The 21293-nt window shown below is 32.9% G+C and overlaps 2 protein-coding genes across 5 annotated transcripts in view; one reads left to right on the forward strand and one right to left on the reverse strand.

Annotated features, from left to right (window-relative positions):
* The window catches only part of LOC142357620 (uncharacterized), a 171817-nt gene that overhangs the window by 57037 nt on the left and 93487 nt on the right, over positions 1-21293 (reverse strand). The gene's annotated exons all lie outside the window — the stretch shown is intronic.
* The window catches only part of LOC142357659 (isocitrate dehydrogenase [NAD] subunit gamma, mitochondrial-like), a 545753-nt gene that overhangs the window by 11154 nt on the left and 513306 nt on the right, over positions 1-21293 (forward strand). The window lies entirely within an intron of this gene.

Raw genomic sequence — 21293 nt, forward strand, 5'->3', positions numbered from 1 at the left:
GGGGGGGGGGGGGGGTGAACCATTAGACAACTTTCACCATACATATAGAGAAAATATGGCGGATTTTTGCAGCTTATGTCAGGGTAAACTTAATTAACATTTACAGCTTAAGTACAGTGCTATAATGTTGCTATTATACTGACCACAACATTGTCAATTTTATACGATAGCTTGATCCGACGAAATCAAAGTTTCCGTAAGTTACTCTGAGAAGAGTAAAAGATATTTCAAGAGCCGTCGTCAGGTATTAAGCACTTCAACAAAGTTATTTACCTCTATCAGTGCCATTCTTTCTTTTCTTAATCAGAAAGGTCTCGACAAAACTTTCATTGAAATTTTTAAATTTTGGCGTCAAACTATATTTTAACTTTATTCTTAAATATAGAAGAAAAAGAAAACAGAAAGAAAAAGAAATCAAAAAGGCTGCTCACCCAGTTGGAGGTGATGATGAGAAATAATCTTGTCACCCAAAGAAATAGGACATTCTGTTACCTTTTATACCCGAGAGCGTGGGTCTATAAAGTCACTATTTGAATAAACGGCTATCTGGGTATCTGTCGCTACGTTGAGGTTTTTATAAAGATGAGATAACCTGATTTCGTTATCAATCACAACCATCAGAAATAACTGTTTCAAGTCATAAGTATTACTTGGAACCATGAGTGTTTGAGATTTTGGATATTAGTAGCCAAGAGTGTCCTGTTTTTTCACCACTATTCTTTTAACCCCCTATTTTCTAGCCGCGATTTTTAACGCCTATATCTTTTAACCCCACAACAATTTTACCCTTATATTGTTTCAACCCGATTTTGAGCTTCCCATAATTGAGGGTCATTAGGTCTCAATCAATTTGAATTAGTCTGATTAATAGAGATTAAAATTTTGGTGAAATGAACGAGATGTGAAAATAACTTTCGCACCTCAGTCATTTCAAGCCAATTTTAATATGTAATTTAGTTACTCATATTTGTCGGGAAAGAAACTAACGACTCAATAGTTAAACGAAATACATAAAACATTAGTGAATTAGTTATATCATCTAATCCCTGATGGGGCAATTAAAAGCAATTGAAAAGTGAAAAAAACTCTAGCACACCTTTTCTTTCGTTGCATTTTGAATTCGACTTTCTGACTTCTGACTTTGAGTTCACCATTTTTTCCGAAATCAAAGAAATTTTGGTTGAGGAAGGACAAGAGTTTTATGTCAAAAGAGTAAATAAGTTAACCGCTGTTTGGAATTGTTCAAAATACCAAAGCTAAAAGTCCCTCATTTACTCAAGATGGCCAAGTTGTTCGCGTAAAAGCTGAGCGTAATCAGAAAACTCCTATGGGAAAGCCAGCCACCCGAAAAGTTATAAAACAGATCGAACCCCTAAGTGAAAATTGAACATCCGCAAAAGCTAAAAGAGTAACCGAGGTTCTATCGGCTCATAATGCGTTGCAGTCAAATTCCAAATTAAAACAGACATCCCAGCGTTTAAGAAAGAACAAGCGAACAGTGTCAATTCAACCGTCGTAACGTCTTTTTGATACACCCGATATATTTAAAGAGTTTTTGCAGTTTGACAGCGGAAAATCTAACCATGTGGGTGTTTTATTTTTTGGTGATCTGTAAAAGATTTCGTTTCTCGAAGGTTCTAAGTTTTGACTCGCGAACAGAACATTTAAATAATCACCTAAAAACTTCAATCAAATTTAGCCTCTTCCAGTAAATATTAACGGTATTGCTTTGGCTTGTTTGTATGCTGTCCTTCTAAACAAAACAGAAAAACGCTTAGAAACCTTTGCTCCAGATTGTAGGCCCGATCAAAGTTTTCTTTTTTTTTTAAATTTTGGCCCAAATAGTTTCTTTGCAATCGGGCTGCTATTCCCATTTCACTCAAATTACGTTAGGAAAACTTTAATTGACTCTAGCACCTATTATGATCCCTGCTCTCGTTTTCAAAAAACACAAGGAAAAAAAATTGAAGGAATGGAGTAACTCATGGAAGAGCATTAACCGTACGATGGTACCCCTAGTTCATAAAACAGATTTGCAATTTTAAGATATTGAACTTGCACAGTTTAGCTGTTAGCAAAGGTAGAAATCCAGATTTCATTGGAAAATGTTTTGAAGCCACGGTTAATTTCAATTTTAATTGCTCATTAATGCCTGCTCAGAGGGTAGGAAGCACTGATTCGTCCGTTTTCTAGACTAAGACAGTTTTTAAATTTTGGTGACTGAACTCAAAGTGCCACTTAAAAGAGATCAAACTTGTGAAGTTTCCTTTTTATTCACAGAAAGAATTGCGCTGAAAAACCGTCTCGTCCTTTTTCTTCGATTCGATTACAAAGAAAAGCAAGCTGTCTCATGATAAACTCTTGAAAATCAGTAGTTATGTGTTACTTAGGTCCCCAAATTTTTGTTTCGCTAATTGTTCTTTTGACGCCGAAAGATATAAAAGATTTTGGCGTCAAGCCGAAAAGGGGGTGAATAAGCTGCGGCGTTAAATGACTGAGGGTGGTTATATATGGCATTAAATAATACGGGTTAAATAAATTGGGCCGAAAATAACTAGAACCGCTGCCAGGAACCCAAGAACTTGAAGAAATTTTTACTTGATTACAAAAAAGATTCTAACAGTAGTAAAAATGGCCCGTACCAGAGTCTCACTTATTTGCAGTTTTTTTCATGGTTGCCAAAGACCGAAGGCTTGGATGTGCTAACCAAAAAATTGTTAATTTTTATCCACTTTTGTAGACTTTATTGGATTTCTTTAAGAAAACGGAACTTAGGTAGTTTTGAGACGTAAGAACTTCTCAAATAAGCCTCAAGAAAATTATTTGCTTGAAAAGATCAAACAAACAAGAAAAATTGGAGGGGCAACAGCGCGGTGCATGGGGGTATAATTGTGGTGGGGTCAACATTAGGGGTGTCTTCGACCTCTAAGAACCGCCATTCACACCATAAGTATAAGTCTCCAAAACTGTTTGAGTTGAAACAGAGCTGAAAGGCTCTAAAAGCACTTAGTGTTCTCTGGGCGCTACCTGTTTATCTCGTTTTTGAGGACGAAAAGTCAAAAGCGTCAGACGGAAAATCGGTCAAGCAAAAAATCGCATAAAAAGACCAACAGGACTAATATAATTGCCACAAAGTTTGTTTGAGAGCAATTAAAAATAGAAAAATATGGAAAACATAGAAATTAGCAAAAACGTTGGTAAAGTTTGCCAAATTTTCAATGTTTATTCCACCAGAACACAAACTGTGGGCCTACAATATACGCACGAACACATTTGCAATCTCAAAAAAGTTTAATTGACAATGTGATCTCAAAGAAGAGGAAAGTGTTTTAGAAAAGACAAAAAAACAAATAAACATACAACACTCCTTTGCAGGCTCTGAGTTTTAAAAAAATTATCCAAAACAATAGCAGGGCGTGTCAATTTTTTTGGTGCTCATTCCTTCAAAAGAAAAATTGTTGCCCTAAAATGTAAGCAAGAACACAGGTGCAAGCTCAATTTTTTTTTAAATTGACAAGGTGAACTCAAAAAAGAAGAATGTGGCATTAGAAAACGAAGAACAAATTATTGATTAGGAAATAATACTAAATAAATAAATAACTAAAATAGCAAAAGTCCTTGAATTAATTCAACCCAAACAATTTTCAGTGCAGCCAATTTCAGTAAGTACAAGCAGAAGCTTTTAACGATTATTCTTTAAAAGTTAAGAGACTAAGAATGTTTTTTTAAACCATAGAAAAATCAAAAACAAAAATTTCACAACCTTTTTTTTCTGTTACTGTGCCATTAACTCTAAAACAGACAGCAATATTACACAGGATGCACAAATCATCTATGAGCTCTTTTCATATTTGGACTCATTTAACAGAAACTCAAAAAGGGTCAAGAGTATATGATAACTATAACACTTTTAGGAAAATCAAAAGTTTCAAATAAGGACTTTTAGACCACTAATGCCAGCTTCAGGACTCTAAAGCTACTTAATGCCCTTTGAGTGTCATCTAGTTCTTTCCTTTTGAGATCTTTAAATCATCAATCATGAATCCAGTCATAAATCATAAATAGCTCGCTGCGAACCAACGGCTATTTGCAGCATATGCTTAAAATAACTATGGAATATTCAAGAGAAGAGCTAAACTCGCAAAAAATCTGAAAACCAGTGCCTTTCTGAAGCGCTTATTGCCTGAAAAGGGTAGTAAAGGGAAGAAAAAGAGCAGGTTTGACCCAAAAATTCAAGTTCACTTGTTTAAAATTACAACGAACAACCAAAACGCAAACAACTTTTGTGGGTTAGAAAGTGTCATTTTTTTACAACCTTGGCACCAGGAATTGCAGATATATTTTCGTAGGAAAGCAAAAACTTTCCCAGAGTAGTATTATTTCCAAAAAATGAAAAATGGAGTTTCAATTAAAATTTTGTACTTTTATGCTTTGGCTTGTCAGTCTGGTAACGAAAAATTACTGAATGTCCTTCTTTGTTTTGGTCTTTTTTGTTTTTATTGGTGGGGGAAGAAACATTGTCTTGATATCAATTTAAAAAAGATACCTACAAAAGCAAATCTAGGTAGATTACCGGAGAATAGTCGTCCTCGATTCCCGTAACCACGCTTGTGATTGAGCAAGAACAGAAAAATATAACAAAACTAGAACAAAAAAAAAACTAGCAAAGAGAAATCGGAAAATTTTTCTCGTGAAAGGTCAAAAAAGGCACATAGGGGTAAAAATATTTTTGTTAGACGAAGTAAAGAAAAATAGCAGGAAAAGAATTGAAATACAATGCAAAGAGTGAAGTGAAAAACTTTAAAGAGCATGAGCTGAGAAGCAGAGCAAATGAATTTTACGTGGAAAAAGTATAAGAAAAAAGCTTCATGAAAAATAGCATTCAAACGGTACTTGCTTTGTTATCAACAATTCGAACATCATGGTTTTTGATTTAGAATGCAGGAGAGCAGGTACAGGAAAATTATCATGAAAGAAAAAATCAAGAAAATCAACATATGTTGAAAAACTTAAAATAAGCAAAGGTTTGCTGACATTTCATGGATTTAGAAATAAGATTATGAGGCTGCAATATATTCTAGCACTCAGCTAAGAGCTCACAAGATGTTTAGTTGAATTGCCAACAGTAACTCAGAAAATACCAAACAAGTTGTCAGAAGAAATCGAAAAACAAGAATAAGTTAGACAAAACAATTAAGAAATTGTTAAGTATTTGGGACAATAAATGTCCCCAAAGCAAATTTTTTCCTGCAGCTCACTAGTACACGCACAACGTTTTAAAATTTTTATTGGTCCCTCATTGTTAAAAACTGCAAAAATCTGAAAGTTAGTTAAATTCTTATTACCATTACACATGCTACCACAAGAGATATGAAAAAAATCCATCGTAAGCAAGAGATCCAAGAATTTTTGTGTCAATTTTGGGTCCGTTTATCAGAAAACTCAAAAACGGCCAATACAAAAAAGAAGCTTAATTTTGGATTTTTCAGAAACTTTAAAGAAAGATTTTTTCAGCTTCAAATGAAGCTTTCTCATCAAATTGAGCTCACTAATCACTTTACAGACTACTGGAGCCAGCATAGGGATTTAATGCACCTTAATGCCACTGAATATCACATGGATGCCCTATTAAGTTTAAGGTGATGGAGACATTGTTTGAAAAAGACAGCACCGGTACAATACTAGTTGTTTCGACAGAAAAAATTATGAGCTCGATAGTAACAGCGGCCGCTAATAAATGGTTTATAAAGTAATTAGAAGGCGGCTCATTAATGTGCGTTCGCACATGATGTTCCGACCCGAGCTCATCTACATTTTTGACTTAATTGTCAACCAAATGAAGAAATAACAAAAATACATGTTTGAGTTTAAAACAATCGTTGCACAACCTATCTACTCATTGAATTACAAAATGCCATGCCTTATTACAGTGCCGAAGAGATCTGACCTTTAAGTGACTACAAAACAAAAAAAAACAACCAAAAAAATTATCAAAAACAAAAATTTCACGGCAAAAAATGGATATCTAACATATAAAGCACACAGTTACAACGTCAAAAAGCAGTCAGTTAAAACCTTAACTACTCAAACTTAATTTCTCCTAACTATACAGCGGATGGAAAGTTTTCTTAATGAGACTAAGTTACAAGTCAACAACGAGAACGATCAACGAGGGGAAGTTCAAAATTTAATCAACATTTTTTAAACCAAAGAATTTCAAATATCTTGAAAATCATTAGCTTTTAACTAAATAATCCTTGATAAGTCATTACAAAGGCAAAAGACCTTGTCTTTGGGTAGTCTAAGACTTAGAAACGAACTAAAGAACACTTAAAAATTTAGAAACGATTTGCGAAAACACAAACTATTGCTACCATTAAAATCATTAGCTATTATCTGAATATAATGTATTTCTAATTCAATTCTTACTTCTACCAAATCAGCTGCAGGAATTACACTGAGAGATTTAAAAAAGTTTATTTGGGCCACATTTTTAAATCATTGGGATCTGTTACTACGCGATTGTTCTGAAAGAAGAGAAAAAGAAGCGCAAAAAATGACCACTCATAAAACGTTTATAAAAACGCTTATTGTCATACAAACAAAGCATCGGTGACAAATAATCTTAGTAGATATGTTATTTTGTGGAATACAAGAAATTGGATGTGACCTCTCATTGATGAAAATAAGCTACAATTTGACGAAAAGAACAACAAAAACTGAAAATGTTTGAAAATGTATATCATAAACTTTAAGACTAAAGGCTATGAACTGACTAACTGATCCGGGTAACATCATTAATTCAATCCCCAATTAAAAGCTTAAGAGACTGGTCAGCAATTTACGGCTACCCAATGAAGAAAAACAGGCAAGATCAGCAATTTAAAGAAAAAATTTTAGCGAGAAAAATGTCAAAGGCGTTAAAAAATGAAATTTTCACTAAAAACTTTTCTATGATCAATTAATTTTTTAACAGCAACGATTCCTCAATACAGCTTCAAAAAATCAAATATGAAGAAAAACATTAGAACCACGAAATTTTTCAGAAATCTTTTTTTGTAGTATCAACGCCTTAATTTCAATAGCTTTCAACGGAATCCAGTAAAAACGCTAAGTTATGCCTTCATGGGACAAAAAGTTTGTTTGCCAATCATCTTTGGTCAATATGATCTTACAACAAGTTATTGAAGATGAAAACAACAACAAAGACAGGCAACAACCAAAAATTCATTAGAAGAGTGCCAGAAGAAAGTGTCGAAGCAATTTAAATCATAACTTCTTCTCTCAAAACTTTATATATGATCCGTTTATGACTTCCCTAAACCAATGGGAACCATCAATTTTCAGATAATGTGATAAATAAGATTTCAAAACGATTCAAAAATAGGAAAAGTTATCCGAAAATTTAAAAGAAAATTTGAAAACTATTGGCATTGAAGTTTTAAAACTAATAGGTAGAAGATGAAAACGCTAATCAGATTAAATCTGGCTGCACTTGAAACAAAAAGGGATCATGTAAGTACTAAGACTGTCTAACATTCTACGAAAAAAGTTTCGGATCAGTTATTGTTCAAAGAAATTTACGAAAATCTTTTTTCAAGTCTAAACAGCCATTGAAATAAAAATTAAAAGTTTTCAACGGAGGCCAATAATTACGCTCAGAAATAACACGATGGTAAGAAAATGATGTTTTTTACATAGATAATAAATAAGAGATCACAATAAGTCTTAAGACTATGGAAACTACAATAAAAACAGGCGAAAACCAAAATTCATTAAAAATTGCAAGAAAATTTCGAAGCCATTTAATACATTAGATTTTCTCTGGAAACTTTATCTGTGATCCTCTGAATGTCCTGTCCAAACCAATGAGATTAGAATAATATTTGGATAATGAGTTTAATATTTGGATAATGTGATAAGAGTTCAAAAGTAACCAATAATACAAAAAAATCCAATTTTTTTTTATATCTTGAATTCTTGTTTTATTGAAGTCATATAATCAATACTTGGAAGAAAAATTCATATTAGTTTCAGTATAAAGCAAATGAGTTCTGTCAGTACTGAGACTGACTAACAGTTCACGAAAATTTTAAGATTGGTTAATGTTCAAAAAAATTTTCGAAAAACTGTATTTAAATTCTTGACAGCCATTAAACTCAATAAATTTTAACAGAAGTCAAAAAATTCACTCAAATATGCTTAAATAGGAATATGGAGATGTTTGATATGCATAGTTGATCAATAAGACATCACAACAAGTCTTATGACTATAAAAAACAACAACAAAATCAGGCCAAAACCAAAAATTCAGTAGAGAATTTCGAGACGAAAAGGTCAAAGCCATTTGAAAACAAGAAATTTTCTCTGAAAAAGTTATCTGTGTAAACCAGTAGGAGCTGTAAATTTGAGGATAATTGGATAAGATTTCAAATGTAACCAATAATACGAATACATCCAAAAAAGTTTTTAAAATTTTTTGAAATCTTGTGTCATTGAAGTCTTATTACTAAAAGTTAGAAGATAACACCGCCAACTAGATCAAACTTGGTTACAATAGGACGGAAGAGGGTGCTGTTTTCACAGAGAATGACATGCTGTTCACGATAATAAGTTTATGATTGGTTAAAGTTCAAAAAAATATTCTAAAACTTGTTTTCAAAGTCTTAACTGCCATTAGCTGTCCACTCAAAGCACTAGATATACTCACTTAAATCTCATTACGCATTGGTTAATGATTTCATGCCATAAGATTCCAAAAAATTAGTAAAACCTCAAAAAAATTCCAAATTTCATGTATAATTACGAAAACTCAGTGTCGAATTTAAAAAAAAACATGAGTAATTCCTTGAAAACGATTTTTTTTATCATTGGGCTTCATTTAACTGTAAAAGCGGAACTTTGATACGAAAACGGAACTTTGTATTAACGGAACTTTGATATGAAAAGTGAGTTCTCGCTAGGTGACTTAAAAAAACAAAAAAAAGTAGAAAAGTTTTATAAAAAAAGAGCTCTCAGATAGTTTTTGAATTTTATTGATATTGAAGCTCCCTAAGAGACCAGAACTACTCTTTTTTCGCCTTTAGTCTATTAGGAACACAAAAATGGTTCATTTTTTGGCAAGAAATTTAAGCTTGAAATACAATTTTTATAAAAAAAAACTTAATTTGAAAAAAATATCACACTAAAATTGAACAAATATCCCGTGTTCACACAAAACTCGATAACTCCTCGAAAAAAACTAAAATAAAAAAAATCTTTTTATTTTTGAATTCTACGCTGGACCAGCTTTATAATGATACCACTCACATTTCTCTGCGATGATTATGTCGATCGGCCAAAATTGACTGAACAAAAAAAACCCATTTGAGTATATAGTTCCTCCCCCCCCCCCCCCACAAGTGGGGTCGGAACAATAAATTATGTATACAAATAATAAATGTATCAAAATTGTGAAAGGTATTGGGTTTCTCGAAGCACTGATTGCTTGAAAAGGAAAGAAAGGTAAGAACAAAAACTTGTTCGACACAAAGGTCGTGGTGTTACACGAATACAAACTACTGAAACTTTGATCAGTTCAAAGAAAAAATACTATACACTTTTGGTTTCTAGCTTTTTATTCTTGAATTTAATTCCCTCTTATTCAGTTCATGCGTCATCTCTTACCGATTTTTGCTGCCAAAATTGTCGCAATTAAACAGTTTAAGTACCAAACTTAGATTAAATAATTGACTTTTGTGACATTTTGTAATTTATCAAACGATTTGTACACTCTAAATAAAGTTCAGGTAAATTTACCTGAAAAAACACCTGAATTTACCTGAATCGTTCAGGCAAATTGTTCCCACCTGAACTACACCTGAACTTACCTGAAATTTACCTGAAATTTACCTGAAAATTTCAGGCGTCACTGGCTGAACTTTTACCTGAACTTGCCTGAAAATCACCTGAAAAATACACCTGAAAAGTTCAGGTAGTTTTTCTGGTTCAGGTATTTTTACCTGAATTTCACCTGAAAATTTCAGGTTTTTTCCAGAGAGACAATTTATGTAGGAATAATAGTTTTTGACTTATTATATAGGGAAGAGTGATTGCATTCAAGTTGATCCACTTTAAAACCACTGCGTTTCCTGTTGTTATGATTTAAAGAAATTAAAGTCGCTTAAAACCGTTTTTCTGAAACTTCAGGATTGATATAAAATTCAGACAACCCAAATGGCTCCCATATTAGTTGTTCGATCCAGAAACATCAGTAGAGCTGAAGAGCGGGAAAAATTGATGCTAAACTTTACAGTAACTTTGCAAAATTTAAAATTGAACCACTTTGAAAAAATGCTGGACGCTGCCTAATAAATGTGTTGATGTTTCTCCTAAAGTTTGTATTTGTGTTGTGTTTTAGTTTCTGCTAAATTTTTGTTGTTTCACTGCCGAATGCAATGAAAGTTATTTTCAGGTAACCACACCTGAACTTGTTCAGGTGAAAATTTACCTGAAATTCAGTTCAGGTGTATTTCAGGTGCTTTTACACCTGAACTTCACCTGAACTTCTAGTTACCTGAACTTGGTTCAGGTAAATTTACCTGAACTTTTTTTAGTGTGTAGCTCTTGAAAAATTGCAATGTTCTCCGTGGTTTGCAGCATCAGACAGCATTCAATCACAATTGAGCCTTGTTACTCGAACATCAGGACTTAATGGCTCAGATTTTTCCCAGCCTCATTCTGCCAATCAATTCAATCTCTTCGCCTCATAACCCATAATGTTTATAAATTCATAAAAACAGGAAAATTGCTCAGTATACTTTGAGTTGTAATGCGTAATATCCCCCCCCCCCCTGAAGTTTCCTCTACCACATTCATTTTTTCTTCCTCTTTCGCCCTCCCATATTCCTTAATTTCAAGCGACTATTGGGTCAAAGGGAAGTTTTCCTGAGAAATAAGCTCGGATGTCAGCCTGTTAGATTAGCCTTAAGGCACATACTAATGGACATACATATCCTATTCCTCGTTCATATTAATTCCCTTTCCACAAATGACCCCTCCCCAAATAACACCTCCTCTGTTACACATAACTTTTCTCAGCCGTAAATAAAAGAATAAGCCGACTTTTGCGTCATATAGGGCAAGCAGTAGTATACGTAAATCCTAGAGCATCTTTGAACTGTTAAAAAGTTAATTGAAAAAGCAAACGGCGCATAATTAATTTTGCATTCAATGCGAACTAAAATGAAATGAGCTCCGGTTATCTGATTTTTTTTTCTAAGTTTAACCCAGACGATCTTTTCATCATGATTCAAGTATGTTTTGGCCTCAATTATTAGTTAAATTAAGAACAATGTGAGATTGAGATTAGGAAGCCACACTAAACTAGCTGTTCAAAAATTTAACAAAGGAAAAATTTTTTTTCGAAGCTTTATCTTTCGCACTTCAGATATTTTTTATTCCAAGTTCTATTAAAGGGGGGAGTAAATTTAAATATTAGAAAATGACTAATAAAAATTGTATCTAAATTTATGAGAATAAAAACTAATGAGCGGAATCTGAAATACTGCTCGATAGCTCTGCAAACACTTAAAAAGCGACGACAAAGTTATCTAGGAGTTTGTCGGTCTTCATTTATGCCAGATTTCAAAAAAAAATTAAAAAGTTTTTAAACATTGCGACAATGAATTTCACGGTCGTTTATAATATTAAAAGAAAATTAGAAGTATTTGAAAGAGGGCACAAAACCTTTGAAAATCACCACTTTTATGATCAATGGACTCAATTTGACCCTGTTTAATGTTTTCATTCCAAAAAAGGGACAAAAAGGCCTTCTTAAAGCATAACAATTTCTTTTTGTGATATGAAATGAGGTGTCAGATTCTGAGTTACATTTTTTCCTCATAGTTTTAGATCCAGAAGCCAAGCACTACATTGCCCTAATTCTATGTCAGTACTAGCCAATTCTAAATTCTTATATTGTTTTCAAACTCTACAATAGCCCACAGGGTGCTAAAACGAGCAAATGCAGTACTCAAGTTTGTAGGTCTAACTCGTTAGGAGGCATTAACTGGTTTTTTTTTGGCAACAGAAAATCTCTCATCCACGTATTAGATGAAGCAATTTTTTTTAACTACGCATGCACTCTTTCAAATCCTTAAATTCAAATCCTTAAAAGTCTACGCCAGAATTCCATCAAGACTGATAAGCAAAAAAAAGTGATACCAACATTGTTCTAATTCAGTACTGATGTTTAGAATTTCAATTAGTCGTGCCCAGTACAGATTTTGACTTCCTGTTAGGTCTGGAAAAAGTTTCCCTTTGTAGCACATATGTGAGAGAATATACGTTTGTATAATTTCAAGTTCTCAGAATTTAAAATTTAGTTATAACGGTCAAAAATAAAAGTAAACAACAGTTCAACTATGTCAATTTCGGCCAACACCAACTTAATGTAATAAATAAGTCAAATTTGATCAAACTTTTTGCTGAAAGCAACCAAAAATCAAAAGGTTCATTGAATAAAGAAAGACTCACAGAAACATCACGGTAGATTCTCAGTCTAAAAGTCTTTGAGTTGTGAGTGTATTTTCAAGATCTTTCTTTGAAACATAAGTTGGGATGTGCCCATTTTTAATAATGGGATGTGCCCATTTTTTTTGTTCCGACTCACTTTACTGGGGGAGGAAATATAAACTCAACTGGGTTTTTTTGTGCAGTCAATTTTTGTCGATAGACATATTCATTTTACAGGATTGTGAGTGGTATTAATAAAGCGACAATCAAATGTAGACTTTAATACTTTAATTTTAAATATTTGTAAATGTTAGCTTAACTTCCGTGGTCTTGTTCACAATTTTCTTATTTTTGCTTAAATATATTTCATTTTTGCTAAAAATAGGATGACGTTGTAAACGATAGCCACATTGGTTTTTCGTTTGAAGATAGAAGAAAGTTGTTGAATTGTTTGAACTAGCAGTTTTGGCAAAAATGGAAGCTAAAGTTTTTGAAAGTTCAAATCTTTTCTTTTTTTTCATAAAAAATGTTATCAAATATGCCTATTTTACCAATTTTGTCCATTTTAACTGGTTGTGCATTCATAAAAAACTGGTGATAAAATCTTCCGTGACTCATATAGGGGCTAATTCTATCTCCGGTTCGTATAAAAATTTATGAAAGTAACTTTTGTGCTATCTTTCGCTACTTGAAATCAATATTTATAAAGAATGAATAGTTAAATTTTTATATATTAAGAGTTTCGTTTGCTGAAAAAATATTGCACAACATCTCGGAAAAATTTTGTCCTCTAACAGCCTTGCAGCGATTGCAAGGTGCGTTTTGGTCCCATCGTTGACTTTTGCGATGGAAGAGGATTCGAAATGTATCATGAGTCTGTCTTCTTTGAATAGTTTTTGCATTTTTTACATCCCAATTACAGGAAAAGTTTTTTTAAATTGGATGTCCAATTAATAAGAGAACTTTTTGCATTTCAATATGGTCCACTGACAAAATATTTTGTTTTATGGGTGAAGCTCATATTTTTTTGACTCCAAAAACTGTTATTTTAAAGTATACTGCAGATTCTCTAAAAATTTATGTTGTTTGGTAACCTTATGACTGAGTCTGATTTACCAATTGCCTAATTCAATATTGAAGGAGCTATTATAGAAACTTTCTAAAGCAATCTGTTGATACATATTGCGCTTTTGGTTATATAACTATATAATTAGCCAAAATTCATCTTTTGTTATTGAACTTAAGATTCTGTTGTCAAATGATCTATTTTGGTAGCTTCTTGTTACTTTTTTCTATTTTACAGGAGAAATTGCAAAAAAGTTAAGTTTTCTTCCAGTAAGACAATTTTTGAAATAAAAAATATTGCAATTGTAATCGAGCGCAGACCAGAAATATTTCAAATAAAGGCTCTCTTATCGGCAGGTTAAATATACATGCAAAGAGAAACCAACGAGGATACACAAGACTTTAAGCGAAATCCATAAAATTTATCGTTTCTGCAACCTTTGCGAAAACTTGTTCGTAAAATTTTGAGTTCTGCTTCGCATTCAGTGTTAACGTGTAACGTTTTCACCTAGTGTCACTAATGAAATGAGCAATTGGATTCCTAAGCTGGAAAAGTGTAACCATTTAATTCTTTTTAGTTGATTGGTTACGATTCATATGTCTTACGTTATACAGAAAAAAAATATTGAAAAATATTGGTTGAAAAAAAAATATTTTTTTTTCTTTGAGATTTTCCACTTTAAATCCCCTTTGGGAAGTTTTGTGGCAAAATTTGATTGATGAATTAAATTGCATTTTTCAAGTGATCTATAGTGCAGTTTCAACAGCTTTTTATTATTCAACTAATGGTTTTCTGGCGTTGAGACTACGAGGTCTCGTAAAACTTTCTTATTATTTCCTGATATTTTCCAGTTTTTTAGGGTTTTCTTTGCTGTCATGTCCGGTATTCACATTAAACGCACATTAATATCAAATTTCATGTCATATTAATTATATTAAAGTGAGGCGAAACATAACTTATCAATGCTTTCAGCGCGTATATTATTATTTTATGCACTGCGACCCCGTTTTCTTGCAAACTTTACAGAGCTTCGTATGACATTCTGGATAATAACAAGTCTCGAGGGTTTGGTATGACGGCAAAAGTTAAAATCTTGAATGATTTCAGTTGTTAGTTAATTGCTCTCATGAATTTGCTTTTAATTGTGTTCAAAAATTGTTAACGTACTTTCCAAATTTGCCCCTTTGTTTCATGTCTACTTGTTAGTTATTCTCAAACAAAAAAGACAAGTACTACAATTTTTCTGGTAAAACTCAAGTCTTCTAGTTAAGTTTACTTTTTCCTTATGCTTTTATGACTTTTTCATTAAGTGTTTCTGAGCTTAAAGCAACTCTTTGAATGGATAATTTAATTATTTTGGAACAATACGTGATTTTTTTTTGAAAGTTTTCAACTTCTTCTTTATTTGATGGACAATTAAGTCAAATACGTGCCGAGAAGTTCGTGGCAAATCAAATCATTGCGGAATCAGTCTGGAGACATGCTGCTTTTCTGGATGGCCAGTACTCTGGTCATGTCCCAAACTTGCAATTCTTCATTTTTTAATAAAATCTACTGCATTGCAAAAGTACGTTCAGCTTGAGTGCCGCCAACGATGTTTGCTTTATATGCGATTCAAACTTCTGCGTGGGTACTTGTAATATTTTATTTGCGTAGCAAGTTGTAACCACAAAACTAAATGAGCATTGTGTAAATGCCGACAATTTAGCTCAAGTAAAAAGATTGTGTACACTACCATTGTTTTTACCAGTTAGAATCTACAAAAGTATGACATCATTCTGTTTGGACCTAATTTTGGGGTATGGATTTTTTTCAGACTATACAAGATAATTTCTGCCCGCGTGAACTCTATAACAGCAAAATAATCATTATGAAAAAAAACTGCAGATAAACTAAATTAAAATGTTCTGGTGTTGCCATATTTTAGAATTGAAGTGAGTTTTTTTTCTTGGAATAAGCTGATTCTGCGCTGAAATGCCCTGGGACTCTAATGCGGTTGGTTGTGCGGGGTCGAACCATTATATGCGAGCGTACATTGCTGAGCCTCCCTGTTACAACTTAGTCTTTTTAGCAACTTCTGTCCGACGCAGTCGATATGAGCAGGTTTGTAAAGCTAATTTATATCAATGATTTCGAAATCTTCGCTTAGTTAATGTTCTCTACGTTTTGGATGCTGCTGTTATGGCGGTTGGATTACTGCTCGATCCAATTGTGCTAAGAATGATAGCGAATCACTTAGAGGTGGAATTGGCAATGCGTTAGCTAGGTATAGTTAAATGATTTAGAGATTTCTAAAAGTGACGATAGATTTCACGTCATCGACTAGTTAGAATTCTGGTCTCCATTTTGAGCACCGATTGGCAGAGTTTAATTAATATCTTAACTGCAGTAGTGAATAAGAGAGATTGAGAGTATTTTCAAATAAAATCACAAAAGGAAATGAAATTGATCATAAGTTGATCACACAAATCAGCAGGAACTTGAAAATGTTTACAACATCAATAGACAGTTTCTTGTCTACTAAATTGAACAAAAAAAAGATCAAAAGTTTGAACTAAATAAAAAGAAGATAAAAACTAAACTAAATACGGTATGGGATATTGTTCCCAATATCCTACCCGTTTGGTGTCTCCCCATCTGTTGGGGAAATGATGATGTACAGAAAAATAAAAAAATCAGAAATTAAGTATTGATTCGCCGGTTATATAGTAAACTCAAATTAGTTTATTAAATAAATAGACAATCCTTTTTGCGTTTTAAGGAAGTTTTATCAGCATCAGATTGCTCATCTTAAGAACGCTCTGCTCCGTAGACCTTCATTTTTTGCTCATTTGTAAATTAAGGCTCGGATTGCAATTATCTCTCTCATTTGGGTTGCAATTGTCGAGGAATGAATTATTTTTTAACTTTGATTGGATCAATGTATCCATGTGTATTTTGGATATTTTCTACGACTGTCTGCGTTTGTTGGTTTTTTGATTTTCTATTGGTAGATTCCTTGTTTTGGCTTTTACATCTTGTAACATACGACAATTTTGAACCAGAAGCACCGCTTTTCGGGTCCCATCTTTTGTTTTTTTTTGCAAAATAGGGGTCAATTTTGTCGCGGATGACGACAAAGTTGTTGTTTGTGTTTGTGCTGCGGCGGTTGGATGTTGTGAACTAAAAGGAAAGATTTGTCTTAAACCAGGCCTATCGTTGAAGGCTTAATCGTACTTGTGGTTCATTTTAGGGTTCCGCATTTTTACTGCTCTTGCCAATTTACTAGTGGTAGAAATACAGGAGTGGGCAGAAGATATAAGACTGGAGTCGTCGGTCTGTTCTTTCAATCTTTTGATTTTCTTGCTAAGAAGATTTTTCCTCAATAAGTCTTTCTTCTGGTTCGTTTTTTTCGTTCGAGCGTTTTTGTTGACTTTTGGAGGGCGTATCTCCGCATATTGAGCGTAAGAGGTTAATCGTTAGTCTTTTTTTCCCAAATTTTGCGACATCTGCGTCTCTGACTCGCATTTCTTGTTTGCTGGATTCTTTAATCTTGCTGGTTGTGGGACTTAGTTTACCTACAGTGCAAATAGCCGCGAGTACTTTATAATGTCCGTCTAGATTGCGCTTCTGACCTTTGTTTATGTGAAATTTTCTGACGATCATTACTTGTACGACCCTTTCCGATCGTACAAGTGTGAGCGAAGTACTGTCTTGCCACATCATTCTGTTCTCGCTGTCCTGCATTTTCTGCATTTTCTCTTGCCGTTTTTGAGTTTTTGCATTTGCAGCGCAAATAAGCCTATCAATTTTCAGATCAAAACACTTGCCCGTATCAGCACATTGTTCGTCTGTGGCTTATGAACGTAAGTATCTTATCTTCGTCTAAATAATGTTTAATTAATTTTTGTAACCAAAGTGTTTACTATCTGGCTTAGTTGTGTTATTGGAAGCTGCTGTGATACGTTTTCTATCAAAGTGTTCCTCAGGGTTAAATTTGTGGTTCTTTGTTCGTTTATTCTTAGTTTTTGGATATTTGATTGTATTGCAAATTGTATTCTAAATTTTGTATTCAGATGAGCTTTCATGCAGGAGTTTGTCTTTTAACTGCTTGCAAAAGACGCTCAACAAGTCCTATTGCCCTATAATCATGTTCTTGTATATAATTAGGGTCACTTTTTGGGCTAATTTCTTCAAACCTTTTTCCTGTTAAACACATAGATTGGTCTAATCATATAGTTTTTTGAACTCACTAATTATATATATATATATATATATATATATATATATATATATATATACATATATAGACATACATATACATATATATATATATATATATATATATATGTATATTTATATATAAATATATGTATATATATTTATATATATATATATATATATATTTATATATATATATATATATATATATATATATGTATATATATCTATGTTTATATTAATATATATATATATATATAAATATATATATATATATATATATATATATAAATATATATATATATATATATGTATCTATATATATATATAAGTATATATATATATATATATATATATATATATATATACATATAAATGTTTTTTTTACCTATATATATATATATATATATATATATATATATAATTAGTGTATAGAGAGAGAGAGAGATAGAGATAAAGACAGAGAGAGCGAGAGAAAGAAAAAATTAATAGCATTTGGACTGAGTGCTTTTTTTACTTTTTTGGTTTTGGGATGTTTAGAATATATGCCAATGTCTAATATAAATAATTGTTCTATTCCATTTTCATTTAATATGAGGCCGCCAAATATATTTGTATTTCTTTGTTCGGTTCTCTACATTTAGAAAAAGGTAAGCACTTGCTATGCGGAACCACTTGTTTTACAATTCTATGTCAGTGCAACTTTACCCCTCACTAGTTTTCGCTAGGATATCACGGTTGATGTATGGCCACCAGATATTTTGTGACAATGAAATCATCGCAAAACTGCTTGGCTTGGTGGATTGTATATACTCCAGCACGGCATCTTTAATAGCATTGGGGATAGCGATTCATTCGTCTAGACAGAGATATCCATTCTTGATACTCATATTTCTCCAAAATGATAGTTTATATAGGGACTGCTTTTTTAAGACGATGTTCGTCGCTGCGCAGCGCACAGTCCTGGACCTCTTTCAAACTGACGTCCTTTTCGGTGATTATTGCAAGAAGTAATTTTCTAAATATCCTGTATATGGTATGTTTGATGATATTTTCTGCGGTATCGAGGGTGTTAGTTCCTGGCATAGCATCAATAGTTTGAGTATTAGGCATAGTAGTTTAGGTATTAGGCATTATAGTTGAAATTTTGATAAATTTCCTCGTGAAATATTAGCTGAGAAGGAGCAAAAAGCAAAGTGGATTTGATTGCTTGGTATTTACAATTGGAATTTTTAGTGTTCGAACTCAATTTTGGTATTTGGTAGTGCTTTGTTAATTTGAAGTCAAAAATGGTGCTTAATGGGCTTAATTTTTCAGATTGTTCATTTTCCCTACTGTCTGACTTTTGCAAGACTATTGCAATAATATTGGTAATGGAATGTGATTTCTCTGCAGGCCCAATAAGTATTGAAAATTGACTCTTTAAATCTGGTAACGGTTCTTGCGATGCAAATGACGTATTTGAATTGTATATAAAGCGAGTTTTGAAAAGATTTAATTGCATTGCGAGTGACAGTGAAGATTTTGAGTTTGGTATACGCAATGCTGATGGAATAAATTTAAATTGTATATTTACGGTTTTAGCAAAGAGATCTTGCTGAAATTTTGTAAGAGTTGAGATTTAGGTTTGGTGATTTGTTTAGATGAATGTCTAATTTTTGAGGTAGTTGCAACTACGAAATGTTGGTTTTATGCAGAGATTATTCTTTGTTTTCGCAAAACAGATTTCAGACTATGGAATTGAATAACCACATAGTAAAACTATATGGATTTAATCTAAAAACCCACAATGAAAATCTGCAGTTGTAAAATTTGTTTGCTCAATGTTCTGTAAATATAGACAATATTGGGCAGGATCATTGATTACTGTGAAATCTTTGTTGTACAGGACATATTTGAATTAGTCGATGGACCATACTATTCCCAACAAAATTAATTCATTAACACTATAACGTTCTTTTGCAGCGTTTTGAATAACGAGAGGCAAATGCAATTGTTTTCATTCCATCCGCTGTTTTTTTTTGTTCAAGTGCCGCACCCAGGCCAGATCTTGAAGCAATGCTTTTTACTCTAACATCTAATTGAATATAATTCTTTCAATTTTTAGTACTATGGGCGATTTTCTCTTTGATATTATGAAAGTGCTTGGTGTGTGTGTATTTCAGTCCCCATGAATTTGTTAGATTTCTTACTAATGGACATAGTAGGAGACAAAGTGTGGAATAAATTTGCTGATATAGTGTACAGATTCAAGGAATGATCTTAATGGTTTAAGTGTGTCTGCAGGAGGAATTTTTAAAACAGCCGCTTTTTTGGATTTGAATGGCAAAATACCTATTTGAGTTCTTTTATATTCCAGCCATTCTTTTCCGAATTACCATGGAAACATTTTTGTAAGTTGATGTGCAAATAGTCCTCCTTTTTTAAACTTTATGAAACATTTGCTGACAAAAAAAATGTGTTCGGAATCTGATCCAGCTCCGACTATCATAATGTCATCTAAAAAGCAAAACGCATCTTTAGGTTCCTGTTAACTCTTATCAAATATTGTGAAAATGGCACTATTTTGCTCTATTCAGATCTTTTTGAATTGTTTAACATTTCTGTTTTCGGCAGTTGTTATTTGTTTTTATGAATTGATATGCATAAGCCTTTAGCATCTATGCTAGTTTTTTCAATGATATTTCTTTAGTGTAATTACGATCGGTGACTTGATTTTCGTAAGAGCCACTTGCTGGTTTCGCAATATGGCCCTCTTTTTGTAATCTGTTGATTTCATCAGTATCTCTAGGTTGTAAATAATTCGGGACGCCTCAACCATCTTGATGTTTTGCTGTGTAACTTTGATTTTACGTTATGTGTTGTTGATATTCCAATTCATGAAACTAGTTCAAGAAACTGCGACTTGATTGCTTGCTTAAAGTTATAAAAATTTATGTATAATTTTAACGCATTTACCCCTCTTCGATTGTTGTTGCACAATTGAGAGCCCAATGCTGTTGAACAGGTCCCATCCTATAAAGTTCTTGTGGCCATCGTCTACAACTGCAAGAAATGCATTGTCAAAAGTCCAGTCATTGTATTTGACGGCTGTGGCCAGACATCAGAGGACATTGGTGGGTTAATTGGAGACAGTCTTCCGGTCTTTTTGTCTGTAGTCTTGGTCCATTGGGCTGTATGTGTGTTTTTTAGCATGTCCTTTGAGAGAACTTTTGTAATTATGATGCAGACACTACCTGAATCAATCATTGAAACCAATTAGATGTAACCAAATTGAATTTTTACGTTAAGAGGCGCTGTCTGCTGTTTCACTTGAAATAGCTGCAACGTAGTTATCTGAATCGCTATAATATTTAGAGTCGTAAGTCCTATACCTGTTCGTATAGTTCTCTTTAACGAGTGATGCAGTTAACTGATTCTAGATTGTCAATTTTTGCCGGTGTTGCTTCAATTTGATTGATAATAGTTTGCTTTTAAGGTAGTTTTTGTTTTTCTGTCTGGTTTGGTTTTTTGTAATTTTTTGCAAATTTGT

The sequence above is a fragment of the Convolutriloba macropyga genome, chromosome 2 (genome assembly GCF_964194025.1).
Source record: "Convolutriloba macropyga chromosome 2, txConMacr16.3, whole genome shotgun sequence".
Lineage (NCBI taxonomy): Eukaryota > Metazoa > Xenacoelomorpha > Acoela > Convolutidae > Convolutriloba > Convolutriloba macropyga.